The sequence below is a fragment of the Canis lupus genome, chromosome 24, assembly GCF_048164855.1.
Source record: "Canis lupus baileyi chromosome 24, mCanLup2.hap1, whole genome shotgun sequence".
NCBI classification, from domain to species: domain Eukaryota; kingdom Metazoa; phylum Chordata; class Mammalia; order Carnivora; family Canidae; genus Canis; species Canis lupus.
Window position 1 is genome coordinate 18,080,130 of NC_132861.1, and position 16,081 is coordinate 18,096,210.

At 42.8% G+C, this 16,081-nt stretch overlaps 1 long non-coding RNA gene across 1 annotated transcript in view; it reads right to left on the bottom strand.

Moving 5' to 3' along the window:
• The window catches only part of LOC140616436 (uncharacterized), a 40,535-nt gene extending 24,882 nt beyond the window's left edge, over positions 1-15,653 (bottom strand). Inside the window, exons 1-2 of the long non-coding RNA XR_012016923.1 lie at positions 15,538-15,653; positions 7,904-8,108 (exon numbers count right to left, since the gene is read on the bottom strand). This is a non-coding gene — a long non-coding RNA (uncharacterized lncRNA). The remainder of the gene's footprint in view (positions 1-7,903; positions 8,109-15,537) is intronic.
• Between the last annotated feature and the right edge of the window lie 428 nt (positions 15,654-16,081).

Below are 16,081 nucleotides of genomic sequence, written 5' to 3' on the forward strand. Positions count from 1 at the left end.
TAAGTAACCTGCCTAAAGTCATAAAGTACCAGAGGCAGAAATTAAGAAAAATAAAACTGCCTTCCTAAAAGAAGTCTATGTTCTGTACCCTTGGAAGAAACCAAATGTGATCAGTCACTTAGTTCAAATTTATTACTAATTGTGCTTTGAAGATTTTTCTTTAAGTACACATGTCCCTGCATTTCTCATCATGACTTCTGGGACATCTTTGGTCTCTTTTGGCCTTCACTTATTGGGGACCAATCATATGCCACTCACTGCATTAGTTCTAATTAATTTCATTAACTACTCAATACTTAATAACTACTAAAAACAATTTTACAAAAGAGCTTATCAAACCACCTCAAGCCCAGGCATCAGTCTTGTTTTACTAGTAAAGGAAAGGAGACTCAGAGAGCCCCTTGAAATGAAGGCCGTACCTAGGAGGGAGTGAGAGCACTTTGGCGAAGCTGCCAGAGATCAGCGCCCTGTCTGCTCTTGCTAGAGGCACATCCACATTCCTTCTGACTGATGTTCTTTTCATAAAAGTTTATTTCAGTAATGTGTGTAAAGAGGCCATCTCACATAATATTGTAGCTCACCATTTTATTACAACCACCTTCGGATTTTGTCTCTACCCTGTACCAGATAAATCTCCCCATGGCCATGGGTAGCACTTGTTAGAAACATCACATTCCTGAGCTGGTAAATAGCTCCATTTAACAATAAATAACAATAACTCACCAAGTTGCTCAGCATTTACTTAAATTTAACAGATAAAGAACCAGCTATGTACATAGGCCCAAGCTGGACAAAAGTCATTAATAGCATTAATTGCAATAATGACATTAATTTAGTACCCTCACTATTCCAGGAACTGTGATGAGTCTTGTAAAGTTTTATGAATGCAATTTAATTTCATGTAATGCTCTTACTAACCCTGTGAGCTAGCTGCTTAATAATATCCCCTCTTTCAGGAGCCAGGGGTGCAGAGGGTTAAGGAAACCACCCATAGTTACATGGGGGCTCAAGGCAACTTCAAATCCAAAGAGAGTCAACAGAAACTATATTCTAACTAATCATGCTACTTTGCCTAGGGAAAAAAAATTCAGGTTGCCAAATTATTCCTTAGATACCACTTCCTTCAATATTCCTTAGAATACCGCTTCCCAGTTCCCACATTCATAAATTCTAGGCTTAGAATTGTACCAGCACACTGTATTTTAGGTCACTATTATATCCCACTTCCAGTCTGCCTGTGAGAGAAGCATTCCCTGTAATGTTTCAGCATGTCTTGGTTCCAACAAATAGAATAATTATATGAGAGGGGATGAAAGAAGTCGTGTGGGTAAATGGTAACTAAAGCCTTTAAAAAAAAAACCCTCAAAAAAATTTCATGCCCAAACGCTGGTACAGACTGCAGAAACAAAGCTCTGAGGAAGTACCCAGAAAAAAAAAAATTCATCTTCTCTTTCTTTCCCTGAGAAAATGCAATTTTCATCAGACAGTAAAGCCAGTTTGGGTAAAGAATTCATTCCAGTTGGCTAAGCTATTTATAGGCATGTTTAACCTAAAATATAAAGGCAATAAAAATATGATACAGAATTAAAAATGAGATACTTAAAAATGACTTCTAAGGAAAACTTTCAAGAAACATAAAATTATAGGTGACTCCTACTTCCAACTCTTAGGGCTAAAAAGAGGCATTTGGCCAATCATAGGCAAACAGAAAGCTGTGAACTTCCTGCAGTGCTCATGGGCTTCTCTGAATTTGAAGATATTCTTGTTCATTTCAGTTAATATAAGTTTGAAAGCTTGAGAGCTTTGTGGTCGTCAGAAGCTATACAGCAAACCTAAAACACAGAATCAATTTGTGTTCCAGACGTTTTTTTTTTGGTCTTTCTATGAAAATAAAACCAAACCACAAAATCTCTTCAGATTCTTAAGGCCACAGGGTCTCGTTAGAAGCCAAAGCAAGAGTTTCCTTATAAAATTGTACCAAAAATTGTTATGGTGATTGGTAAATTTCAACCATTCTCTATCCAGTGCCAAAACAGCAAGAGGAAAATTACACTCTTTGGGGTTTTTTCTTCCTTTATTAAGTTTTTTTAAATTTTAACTCCAGTATAGTTAACATCCAGTGTTATCTTAGTTTCAGGTGTACAATATAGTGACTCATCAACTCTATAGATTACTCAGAGCTCATTATGATAAGTACACTCCTTAATCCCCATCACCTATTTCCTCCATTCCCCATTCATCTCCCCTCTGGTGACCACCAGTTTGTTCTCTAGAGTTGAGACGGTTTTTTGGTTTGTCTCTTTTTCCCTTTGTTCATTTATTTTGTTTCTTAAGTTCTACACAGGAGTAAAATCCTAGGATATTTGTCTTTCTCTGACTCGCTTATTTCATTTAGTATTATATTCTCTAGCTCCATCCATGTCTTAGCAAATGGCAAGACTTTATTTTTTATTACTGAGTAATATTCCATCGTAGATAGATAGATGATAGATAGATAGATGATAGATAGATAGATATGACATGCATCACATCTTCTTTATCCATTCATCTATAATTGGACACTTGAGCTGCTTCCATAATTTAACTATTGTAAATAATTATGCCATAAACATAGGGGTGCATGTATCCCTTTGAATTATTTTTTGTATTTTGGGGGTAAATACCCAGTAGTGCAATTTTGTATTTTGGGGGTAAATACCCAGTAGTGCAATTTTGGGTCATATGGTAGTTTTATTTTTAACTTTTTTCAGAACCTCCATACTGTCTTCCAGAGTGGCAACACCAGTTTGCATGCCCACCAACAGTGTGAACAGTGTGAAAGTGTTCCTTTTTCTCCACATCCTCATCAATACTTATTGCTTCTTGAGTTTTTGATTCTAGCCACTCTGATAGGTGTGGGGTGATAACTCATTGCAATTTTGATGTTGAGTAATGTTGAGTGATGATGAGTGATGTTGAGCATCGTTTCATGTGTCAGTTGGCCATCTGTTTATCTTCTTGTGAGAGATGTCTGTTCATGTATCCTGACCATTTTACTTTTTTTAAAGATTTATTTATTTATTTATGAGAGACAGACACACAGAGAGAGAAGCAGAGACATAGGCAGAGGGGGAAGGCTCTTCACAGGAAGCCCGATGAAGGACTCAATCCCGAGCCCCGGGATCATATCCTTAGCCCAAGGCAGACGCTAAACTGCTAAGCCACCCAGGTGTCCCTCTTCTGACCATTTAAATCAGATTATTTGTTTTTTGGGTGTTGAAGTTTTTGAATCAAAAGGCCACTGCTCCTCTACCCATCCTAATGCCTCTGCCTAGAGTGAACACCTTCTCCCAATGATACCATAGGCATCCTTCAAGACCTGGCTCCATGCCACCCCTTAACCAATAGGTAATAGGTACAATGCTCACCTAACTTAGCCAGAGTTTATCTGCCTCATCCAAAGACACACTATTATGCTTTGGCATCACCTCCGAGACCAACCACACAAGGTGTTCGACATGGCTGTGGCCTAACATGTTTGTTGACTCTGCTTATGATAGATGACCCAACTTAACATGACTATGTTTCTCAATACCTAGATTACAAATGCTTCCCAGTTCACAGAATAGTTCAGATCCAGGTGGCCTCATACCATGTGAATTTTGCATTAATCAAAGATGCTTCTGGATTCCTTCCTGCTACCTCTGCATCAGTCTGCAGTGGAGGTAGAGGTTAGGGTGCATTAGCATGAACCCGATTCCATTAATACTCCTTCAGCCACCTGCATGTCTCACTTTCCCTTTCCTTCTTGAACAGACCTAGACTTGACCAAAACTTTCCTGACAATCATTATTCAAGTATGGCAAATGTGAGGAAGGTTGATTGTCCTGATAATAGAAGCTTCCAGTAACAGACACTACAAGAAGCCTTCTCCTCCCATGGCATCTATCTGCATATGCACTACTTTCTCCTTCTGTCATTCTGCTGGATGTAATGAACTGGCACTAGGCATTCATTCTCATCCCTTTCCAGAGTACTTCTGTAGAAGTACTAGACTAGAATCTGAGAGGCTAAAAACTACATTTCTCAGTCTCCCTTTCAGCTAGAGGTCCTGATGATATTAAGTATTATTAAAATTTTAAGGATGGAAGTGAGGTAGAAGAGATTGATTCCTTTTGGCTTTCTTCCCCTCTGTGTATTAAGAGGCAGTCACAGGTGAGACAGGGAATAGATCTTGCTTTTAACTTTCCATCCCTAGCTTCAGACTCCCTCATCCTGGACTTGGCCAGAAGTTTTGTTCTAGGCATTATTTCTGGAGCCTTAGCCTGGTAGCTACTTCCCTAGTCCTTCTGATAATTGTGTGAGCATTAAAACTCCCTAAAGCACAGTCATTTCTGCTTAAAATATCTAAAGTGGATTCTGTGTTTTAAGCTAAAGCTTGATTGGAAAAGCAAATAAGGTTTAAAAATTTCACATCTGTAATATTTTATCGGCTGTTTGACAAATAGTTAATGGAACATCAAGCTCGTATCTATTGCACATTGCACAGTTCTATCCAAATTAGCAGAATTTTTCAGTTACTATCCCATAGCTTGACATACGTTGAAATCTCAGTTACCATCTTGGAAAACAACCACCAAGTGACAACACTAAAGTTGGCTTTATTGGCTATTGTATCTACTGGGGGAAAAGTGACACTTATGCATTCAGCAAAGAACCTGAATGGGTCTCACGTAGAAGTCACCTGACCTAAATAGTTCAAGGGACCACAAGTACTTTAGAGCTAATCAAGGTGTGAGAAGTTGCTTTTTGTCTATTGTTTTTTTGAGATAGAGAGAGAAAAAGAAATCAGGAATTAGCTAGTAAATTTTAATAAGGTATAACTTTTGAGTTTTCAAAAATCAGACATACAAAAAGTCGAGTACTATCAATATTTGCCTTAAAAGTCAGTTAGTAGAGGGACACCGGGGTGGCACAGTCAGTTAAGCCTCAGGTCCAGGTCATGATCGAGCCTCCTGAGGGTCTGCTTAAGACTCTCTCTCACTTTCCCTCTGCCACTCACTCCCCCACCTAAAATAAATAAATCTAAAAAAAAAGTCAGTTAGTAGAAACATAATTTCATACTGAAGCTTGGTGAAGCCTTATGTGTCACTGGAAGGAAAACAAAAAGGTAGTATCACATCCTACAACCAGATCATTATGGAAGAATAGAGGGTGTGTTATCCATCTCTATAGTATAATAAACTACATTTATTAAAGTAAAATGCTACCTAAAAGCAACAAGAGACTACAGATAAAGTTCCATTATTTAGACTCCTTATGCTAACATGCTATAGACTCTATTTAATCTGTATATTCCCAAAGCCTATCATTATGTTAGGCACAGAATAAGCCTTGAATGAAAATGTGCTAAGGAAAAGATAGCAGACATCAATAAGAAAGGATAAATATATTTACTTGAAGTTTATATCCATGCAAACTTTGGAGTACAGTGAAAGTTTCTCAAGAGCTAACCACAATGAAATAAGATAATTTAAAATCAAATCATAACAAAAATGAATTTAGAAAAAGCAGGACAATTCACAGAACACCACTGAAATGACTAACATGCTGAATGCTAAGAGGGAGAAAAGTAAGAAATGACCTAGAGAGAAAACCAAAGCCAAAACCATTACAAAGTAATTTAGATACTCATACTAGAACTAGCAAACCAGAGGTGACCATGCTGCTTGAGAAATTCGCAAGAGAACTGTGAAAACTCTAAAATGTTGACAAAATAGGAAATGACATAAACATGGATTCAAAGGAAATCGTTTATACCTGAAAAATCCCATGTGAAATGTTGAACATTTTTTTTGGAATGTTGGAATCTTGATTACTAACAATAAAATGTGCTTTTCTAAATATTAGGTATATTCCCAAGAGGTCTACATTACCTTAGAATTATTAGCAATTGATAAATCTTTTTAAATGGTATGCTAAAAACAAACTAGTCAAGTACAATTTCTATGATAGCTTCAAAAGCTATAGAGAGCCATCCCGTGTACACCCACCTGCCCTTCCTTCTCCAGCATGCAGGTTTCCCTGATGGATTCTGGAAGAGTGGGCTCCTTGCCTCCTCCTGGAGACTCCCAGTTAGAGGGTTCCTACCTCTCCCACCTGTCCTTCACACTCTGCTCCTACTCCTTGCTCTCCCCACACACACTTCCACACTTTTCCAATCTGCTGGGCAGTAGGAACCAATTACTTCTGTAACTTACACACAGACCTAATTGTTCAAAGAGTGGGGACCCCGTCCTCATCTGTATTCTGGGCAGAAAAGAACACCTGGTTCTCAATGAATATTTGTTATATGAAAGAATGAAAGGACAAACAGACAAACAGATAAGAAGGGGGTGGGAACCATGGGATAAAGCCAGGCCTCAGCTCAGGACCGTATCTGACCCACTGGACCCTGCCATGGGGTCCCAGGGAAGTCATATGGGTACCCGGGAAAAGCACACCAATAGGGCCCTTGGCAATGTTACAGTTCTGACAGCCCACCCTGGTTGTAACCATAACCGAAGCTACAACAGCCTGTGAAGTCATACATAAATCTAATTACATCCCTAGAAACAGGAAATATGGAAGGGATCCTACAGAAATAGTTTTCATGAGATTTTAGGCTCAGAGCACTGTAAGTGGGTCTCATTATACAACATACATCAAAACTCAAATTTCACTGCTGGATATCAGTTTAAGGTAGGGCTGATCCAGGAGCCGCAGCATTTCCAGCAGCAAGTTATCATAAAGAATGAAAGAACCCTGACATGTAAATGATTTCTTGTCCCAAGGTGTCCTCTCAGCATTGCGGTTGGTTTTAATCGGGTGTTTTGCAAAAGTGTATTTTACATTTTGAATAAGAGACACACCCACTTTCATCCAGGGCCCTCCTTGTGCAGAATCCAATAAGGAAGACAAATTCCCTCTGTACCCATGATAAAAATATGAAAGCTGAAACGCAAAGCCCTGGAAAGGCTCCCCAAAAATAGATTAGTTTTCAGGAGAATTAGAAGAAAGGGGTTGTGCACTCGACAGAGCCCAAAGCCCCATGCCTAGAGAAACATTCAAGAGAGAGCAAAATGCTAAGATAAAGGCACATGTATTTAAAGACCTGTTTTAGGACTTAAACAGGAGCGTTAAAGAGGAGCGATCTTTTAGGATTATGGAATTATTTCTGGCTTGGACCTTGCAAGACATTAAATGAACTCGTGCTAATTTCTCTTTTTAAAAAATAAATTGGCAAGACCAAGCAGTGAATATTTAATTTAGAGTTGGCTGTCCGTGGCTGCGCCCATCATTCATGTTTTTCCAAATCTCTCTTCCAAAAACAACTGAAAAGACTCACAGATAACAATATGCCAATATTCCATAAATAAAAAGCCATCAGAATAGACAGTAAGAGTATCTGATACATGCTAAAATGCTTCTGTCCTCACACAAACAAGCTAGTATTTTAACAGAATCGTGTGTTTGATGCTCTCACCTGTCCAAACAGCAGAGGCAAGTCTCTACAAAGTGGAAATCAGAATTGAGCATGAACAGAAGCCCCTAAGATTAACTGTACGGAAATGGAGCTTTTGGTGGCCAACAAGCACATCTTTCCAGGCATAGGCATCAAAGTGACAGCGCTTTTGTTTGTCAATGTGCACTGCCTCATATTAAATACTTTGACAGGACCCGAGAACAAAGGTAAAGTCTCAAGTTAAACCATCTCAGAACGTGCGTGCGCACGCGTGCATGTGTGTGTGTGTAGCGAGTGTGTGCACGTGCCCGTGTGCCTGGGCGTGCGCGTGTGCTGCAGGCATATGCATGCTTAGCCGTACCTGAAAATCAAAAGCCATACTTACATTGTCTAACTACATGTTTAACAGTGTAATAATACCTTCACAAACAGTGTGCCACACGAACGACACGATCCCCTGAGCAGCATGGCCAAGTATTCGAGGTGTGTGTGAGGTAAGGGAGAGCACCGTGTGCAGGTCACCGCCGGGGACCTTTCTCGAAGATCAGGCATCTCCTGAACACACTCCTCCCACTTCAGCCTCTGCATTTTTCTCTGCCTCTGCAGCTGTCTAGCTATGAAAAGCCTGGAAGAGACATCAAAATGCAGTTATTTTTTACACGGAGCACATTCCATAAAACCCAAGGCTTCTCTTCTGGAGTTGACACTTCTTTTCTGCTAATCCCCTACCTCTCATCTTTCTCCCTTTTTCATCTCCCTAATCCACCCGATTTCAACCACTGTCTCCACACTCACCTTCCGTGGCTCCGGGCCTTTGGTTCCACCCCCACCCACATTGTGGCCTAAAAAGGGACCCAGAGCAGCCAGGCCACATCCTCCCCTCTTCCCCTGCAGCTGAACTACTCCCCAACTACGCCTGCTAAGCTTCGTCTGGCACTGGAATTCAAAGATGTGTATCTATTTATGAAAACGTGTGTACACACAGCTATGTATTAAACCAGACGCTCGACAGTCAAAGAATGCGTTAGGCTACCAGCTTATACACCAGGCACTGTGATCAGGAAGCTCACTGGGGACTCTGTTCATCATTCCATGCAAAAACATGCCTCACTTGCTTGACTTGCAGGCCTATGTCTTTGTCAAAAAACATCAGAAGTGTAGGAGAACTTGTGGGATTTCATTATCTTTTTTTTTAAAACAACAATTAATTAAATAGAACCAAGTCAAAGAAATCATTGCGATATGACATCCACAATGTAAAATGGCCCTAGGAAAGAGGGAGCTGGTGTTTGTGGTTCACAGATACAGGCTTGGTTCTACCTTCAGTGTGGATATGTTACACACATCACAAATGTATAGTCCAGAGTTAGACCAATCCAGTACTGCTACTGTGAGGCCTGCTCCTCACCTCTTACAGATCCTGAATATTGTTGAACAGATTACGAAGATTTATTAGAAAATATTTTGGGCACCCAGATGGTTCAATCAGTGAAGTGTCTGCCTTTGGCTCAGGTCATGATCCCAGGGTCCTGGGATCAGGCCCCACATCAGGCTCCCTGCTCAGTGGGGAGCCTGCTTCTTCCTCTACCTCTGCCTCTCCCCACAACTTGTGCTCTCTCTCTCTCTCCCTCTCGCTCTCTCACTCTATCTCCCTCTCAAATAAATAAAATCTTTAAAAAAAATAAGAAAGTGTTTCTAAAGTGCTTTGTATTCGCCAGGAAAATGCAGGTAGGAATTTCTAATAAGCCACAGGCCTAATCACACTGGCCCCTAGGAAGGGTGATGGCTCATGGCCTCTTTTGTTTTTACACAGGAAACTTGGCACGAAGGGGGAGGTAGTGTTTTCGTTTCCTTGGGGAGGGGACATTATACTGGGAAACAAAGTATTAATAAGGTGTTAATTACTAAAAATATCTAAACTCCAGCTGCCTCTTTCAATCCTAAATTCAGAATAATCCACCAAACCTGCCAACGAATCAAATCACTGCCACTCTTAAATTCCTTTGGTTCTCTCTTTCCCCCAAATTTCCATCTGTGGATTTGACATCAGTTAGTCTCCGACCTTCTTGCCTAAATAGATCTTCCAGGGTAAAACACACTCCCCAAACCTGCACACACATATGCACACACACGCATACCCCACATGAATGCACACAGACATCACAAAATACACACATACACATCACACATGTATGCACACACATAAACCACACACCCCCACGAACCACACACACACACACCATTTGCCACATATGCATGTACACACACACCACGAACCACACAAGCATGCACACCCACTACATGTATGCACACAGACACCACAAACTATATACACACATACATCACACGCCACACGTGTGCACGCACACGCACACACACAAACCACATGTACCACCGACCATACATGCATGCACACACACCACACCTCAAACACACACACCACACATGCATTACACAGTTTTTTCGGGTCTTGAACACTTCTTGTCTGATCACCTCCCCCAACCTTGGAAGACCAGCTCCCATGTTCACAACCCTTTTGGGGGAAAAATGTCCCTTCTCCACTCCACCTGACTTCTGATGCTTTTCCTCTCTGAAAACCACGAAGGAGACAGAGTATAAGTCAACAAGGGACTCAAATTCGACCTCAACCCTGACAGTGGTTGCCCTGGGACCTCACAAGAGTGACCCTGAACTCACCTTCCTCACCTGGTAAGAGATATGACACTTTCCTCAACCTACCTTCCAGAGCATGTGGAAGGATTTAATGGCATAATAAACACAAAAAAAAAATTGAAAAATATATAACACAGTTAAAACATGTTGTGCAGAGTTTATTTCTAATCTTTTTTCTAAAGATTTTATTTATTTATTCATGAGAGACACACAGAGAGAGAGAGGGGGGCAGAGAGGCAGGCAGAGGGAGAAGCAGGCTCCCCATGGGGATCCTGATATGGGAGTTGATCCCGCCACTCCTGGATCACGCCCAGAGCCAAAGGCAGACCCTCAACCGCTGAGCCACCCAGGCGTCCTCTATCTTTTTTGAGGCAGATGTCATGGAGGGTAAATTCTATACTTCCTCCTAAATAAAATGTCCCTTGGTTTACCTGTGAAAAGGGGAATCAGGGCCTGGCAGGACCCAGTCTCTCATCCGCTGAAGAATCTGCAGGTCCTCGGGAAGAGCCTCACATGAACTGCCCCCCCCGCCCCCCACAAGCAGGTGCAGCCATCCCCGAGGCTCTAGAAAGTGATGCTGCAACCTCTTCTGCGGGCAGACCCAAGGGACACCCATAATCCAGAAGCAAGTCCCACTCACGCAGACACAAAGTCCTACATCTTTATAGGCTCTCTTTATATAAATATAAAGGCTCATCTTTATAGGAAGGAAAGACAAACTTGCAAGTCCAGGTGAAGAAGGCCCTTAGAAAGGGCGTGGGCGGGCGAATTTCCTATCGTTTCATTGCGGTGAATCCACCTCTGGGCTTAATTTTTCCAAATCAACGAGAATTTCACTAAGGATGTGGGTCTTTTGGTGTGGGGGAACTGGCCACAAGCTCGAGGGGGTTCTATGGTCTGCCGTGGGCCCTCCGCATGGGCCGAGGCCGCGCCAGCAGCTCCTCCCTCGCCCCCTCTGTGAACTCTCTTCCTGCTGGCGCATCTCACGAGGCAAGTTAAATTACCTGCTCATTCCCAAACGATTTTGAGGCCCCACAGTTCCGAGGGCTGTGCCGGGACCCAGGGCAGGAGGGGTGTAAAGACGCATACAACAGGTCCTGGGGCTCTGGGAGCACCCAGGCTTGGCAAGGGAGGAAGATGAGCAAATAAATGACCATAAAGCAAGGAGGCAAGTTCTAGACTCGCAGGATAGCCGGGGGCTGTGAGCATGTATGGGCACAGAGGAAATTACAAATTATTTTTCCTACAGAGGAGGTGAGGTTGAGCAGACCTTTAAAGGCGAAGTAAATGAGAAGAGCATCGGAGGCAGAATGAAGCAAGGAGCGGGTACACATGAAGAGCGCGGTGGATCGTGAGTAGTGGAGAGGACTCAGCCCTGGGCTTGGGCGAGCAGTGGGAGAGAGGGCAGCCGAGCATGCCTGAGGAGGGCCCAAACAGACAGACAGGGTTGCCTACAATCAACCATAGAAGAACCCAGATCCACCATGACCAACGTAATACAGCACAACCTCATTGGACTTAACAGTGGGACAAAGCACTCAACCCATATCAGTGGTAGGTGCCATCCCTGCTTTACCCTGAACATGGAGCACTTGATGAGACCCCTCCCTAGAGTTCTTTTGGGTTAGTGAGGAGGAAACTGACAGCCCTGAACAGCACAAGAATCATTCAGTATTAGCATTTGCGACACAGATGATAAATGCAAAAATTATTCAAAAACAAAAGGATGGGGCAGCCCGGGTGGCTCAGTGGTTTAGCGCTGCCTTCAGCCCAGGGCGAGATCTTGGAGACCTGGGATGGAGTCCCACGTCGGGCTCCCTGCATGGAGCCTGCTTCTCCCTCTGCCTGTGTCTCTGCCTCTCTGTGTGTGTGTATGTGTGTGTGTGTGTGTGTGTGTGTGTGTGTGTCTCATGAATAAATAAATAAAATCTTAAAAAAAAAGAAAGGATGCTGGTAGCTCTGCATCACAGAGAGGAACAAATGAATCTGTCTTGAAGGAAGGAGGGCTGGAGGCACGCACCCTGGCGTGTAGGTGGGCCACAGGTAAGACTGTAGTTGGAGGTTGTTCTGGACTCAACCTCCCTGGGATTCCGCCCTCTGCTCTAGCATTCACCGGCTTGGGGTCCTGAGACATGTTACTTAACCTCCCTGGGCCTCAGTTTACTCAACTGGGAAATGAAACATATTAGCCTCCTGTATTTCAAAATCCTGTAACTAGATGTTTATAAGGCAAAGAGCATCAATTATGTGCTTTATATACATTAAAAGGCACTATTAAAAAATGGTGGTGGGGAGGGTGGGGCGCAGCTATTTGGATGATATTTTATTTGTTGAGTTCCCAAGCAGCTGCAGGCTGAGCCGGGAACTTCGCATTGGGAGAAGCACTGGGAAGAGGCCCTGCAGCAGGGTGAGCTTCCCCGGGTGTGCACAGAGCCCACAATGGCTGGGGAGCGAGATTCACACTAAGATGCCTGGCTCTGATGGGCTAGGCCAGAAAACAACCTCCAGCTCCTTTAAAGGTGGGTAAGCTCTCCATGAGCAGAGTTTCCAGTGAACTTTCAAACGAATCCCTGAGGAAGTTAGTCTAAGAAATTGTTTACTTGTGGGTGCTTATGTTCTTCAGGACAGCCAGGCTCGAGCCATCTGGGTTTCACTGAGCACCTGAAATTGGACCTTAATGGAATAAACCGTGCAGTGTAAACACACCAGAAGAGAAGCATTTGTGGCTAAGAGGAGCCCCTTAGGTTTTAAGAGGAGGGGTAGATGCTGGTTCTGTGTGTGTTCTGGTCTGGACTGAATTTTCTTTCAAAGAATTCAATTTGCTTTCCAGAGCAGGTGAGGAGAAGGAATGTGAAGCGGAATGATCAAATTTCATCCAAAAAGTACAGAAGTAATGGAATGAGCCATTACATTAATCCTCATCTTCAGACAAATTTTTCTTAAAGTCAGCAGGTGGCAAGATAGTGGGCCAAAGGTGACAACTGACAAAATGTTCTTTCCTTCCTGCAAAGCCTGTTGCACAATCCACTATCCCTGCCTAGGCGACGCAAGGAAATTGCTCTTTTGTTGTATGAATAAGAGATCCCAATAATTATTTCTCTTTTTTTAAATCTTTCATCCAGTTGTCTGTGATTAGATTTTCCTCCGTTTGCATGAAAGGCTTCCAGCTGCCCTCCAGGTGCTCAGCAGGCTTTGGGCCTCCAGGACCATGGCTGGGTTCTGGGTACCGAGGCAGCATGTGCGTAGAAAGATCTCAAGGCTGGGGTAACTGTATTCTATTCTGGTTTTGTCACTTACCAGGTGTATGCCTTAAACAGGATACTCATGGTTTCTGAGGCTCAGTTTGTTTTCCTATCACTTAGAGATGCTCTTAATTATATACATGACCTGCCCTTCCTACCTTGAAAGGTAGTTGCCAGCAAGGTAACCAGTGGGGTGTGCTTGCCTCTGTGCCCACCACTGCTGAGGCAAAGACCCAGTTCCCCATGGGGTGCGGTGAGGTCCCACAGGGAGCAGGAGCACTGCCTGGCTGGACTCAGAAGATCCCAGTTCTAATCTCAGCCATACTGTGCTGCTGTGTAATCTTGGACAAGTCACCCCACTCTCCTCTGGACCTCATTGCCTTCAACTGCAAAGTGAAGCAATGAGGATCTTTGGTATCCTAACATCCTTACTTTCAGAGGATTCTTAATATTCCTTCCTGGTCTAAACTCCTGATTCTTTTTTTTTTTTTTAACTCCTGATTCTAATGTGCACTGCTCTGTAAACTGGTAATTATTACATAAACAAAAGGCACTGTCAGTCAAATTGTGCAATAGTCCAAAAGCGTGATATGAGTGCCCTGAAATGGGACCAGAGGCACCGCACCCTCTCATTCTGCCCCATCCCTATAGACCACACTGCTCCTGCCACTCAGATCATCAGAGGGCCCACAGTGGAAAAAGAGAAACACGAAACACACACCTTCAGTAAAGATGCTGGTTTCCTGGAATTTCATGAAAAGGGCTTCCCAGGAAAGCAAGCTGCACTTCAGTGACCCCTCATGTACATAGCCCAGACTTCAAAGCCCTTACATCGCAAAGTTACTTGCAGAAAACCCATCACTGAAAACAGATCTCCTCTGGCTAAAGTGGGTTCACATACGGTGTCTTTACTCCAAAGAACTGGACCTTCCTCAGAGTTAGTAACACATTTGACCGATCACAATGATCATTCTCTAATTCTCAGGATCATGGAGAACCACCGCTTATTTTTAAATGTTCAGTGGGTATTTGGAGAGCTCTTACAAGCAATTCTGTAGAATATCAAGTTTTTCTTAAAGCTCTAAACAGTACAGAGACAAATGTTGCCCAGATAAACATCTAAGGAGAGCCATCTGAAACTCTTCTGACACTCTGAGCTTCCCAAATACTTCCATCAAAGTACCCCTAACAGCAAAGAACAATGAACGTAGAGTCCTAGAAATCTGCAGAAAGAAATATAAGGGGGCTGATGGCAAGCAAAAATAACAATAATAATTGTCACTGAAGTCAGTGCTTTAATTTCAGCACTCCTAATAAATGTTGTGTTTTTAATCCCTAATATTCCCTAGGTATGCTTTGATATAATGTGAATGTTTTGAATTTTCCACCTGTTAAATTCCTTAACTCCGTTCCCACATCTTTGCATACAATTCAAGTCCTCGGAAGAAGCTGCACTGTGCTTGCATGTGACTGCACATATGTTGTGTCCTGTGTTACATGGTCTCACGTGAGTGTCCTGAGCTCAGCTGGATGCATCAGTAGGCCCTAACCCTCCTTGTTACTGGGTATCAGGGCCCTCAAATCCAAGTACAGAACACTTCCTCCTCCACGTGGTAAGGTACAGCAGGGTAGGAATGGGGAGAGAGCAGGTAAGGATAAAAGACGTAATATGAGCTCTCTCATGCCTTCCTTTTCCTACCTGTCCCCCAAGTCAGAATTGGAACCCTCAAAATCAAGACTTGCTCTAACACATTCTACTAGTATGCCACTCACGCACCCCCCCCCAACCTTTTGTGGACAGACAAGTATAAATACGGCATTAAGGTGAAATAAGAACACATATAGCATTTTTGTGTGTGAAGTTCCATTTGCCAACATATAGCATAACACCCAGTGCTCATCCCGCCAAGTGCCCCCCTCAGTGACCGTCACCCAGTCTCCCCAACCCCCTGCCCACCTCCCTTTCCACTACCTCTTGTTCGTTCCCAGAGTTAGGGGTGTCTCATGTTTTGTCACCCTCATTTTTTAAGCATGAGCTATTATGTAGGTAATGAAGTGACTTCCCTGGGCTCACAGGAGTTATTGCAATCTTCTCCAACTTGATACAAAATCATACTTGCAGACTCTGCATCATCTTACCATTTTACAAATGTATTAGTTCACAAATGACTGATTTCTCCAACTTTGATATTCATTTCACAGTGAAGAAACATTGCTCTCCCTGGGAAAAAAAGATGCAAATTTACATCTACCTTCTGAGCAGGAATTCATCAATCAAAACTTAAGGAAATCTTGCCGTGGAAGTGTTCTTGATATTTTGTTTGGTTGGTTGATACTGGCTTGTCTACGCAACTGATAAATTATTGAACACTACATCTGAAACTAATGATGTACTCTGATGACTAATTGAATATATATATATAGTTTAGTTTGGTTTATAGCAGAATGTGTGTATTAGTCTGTGAAATTAATGCTAACCTCCAACAAGGCAAATCTCCAAATCTCACTGGCCTGACACAGTAAATGCTTATTTGTCACTGAGGCAAAGCCAGCCTCCTGCATCTCAAAACCCCTCTCTGTGGAACACTTGGCCTCCAGACCACTGAGGAGGGGAGCAGAGGTAGGGCAGGCACCTCTGCTCTTCACTGCCTTTACCTGAAAGGGCCCCCACGCCTTCTGCTCA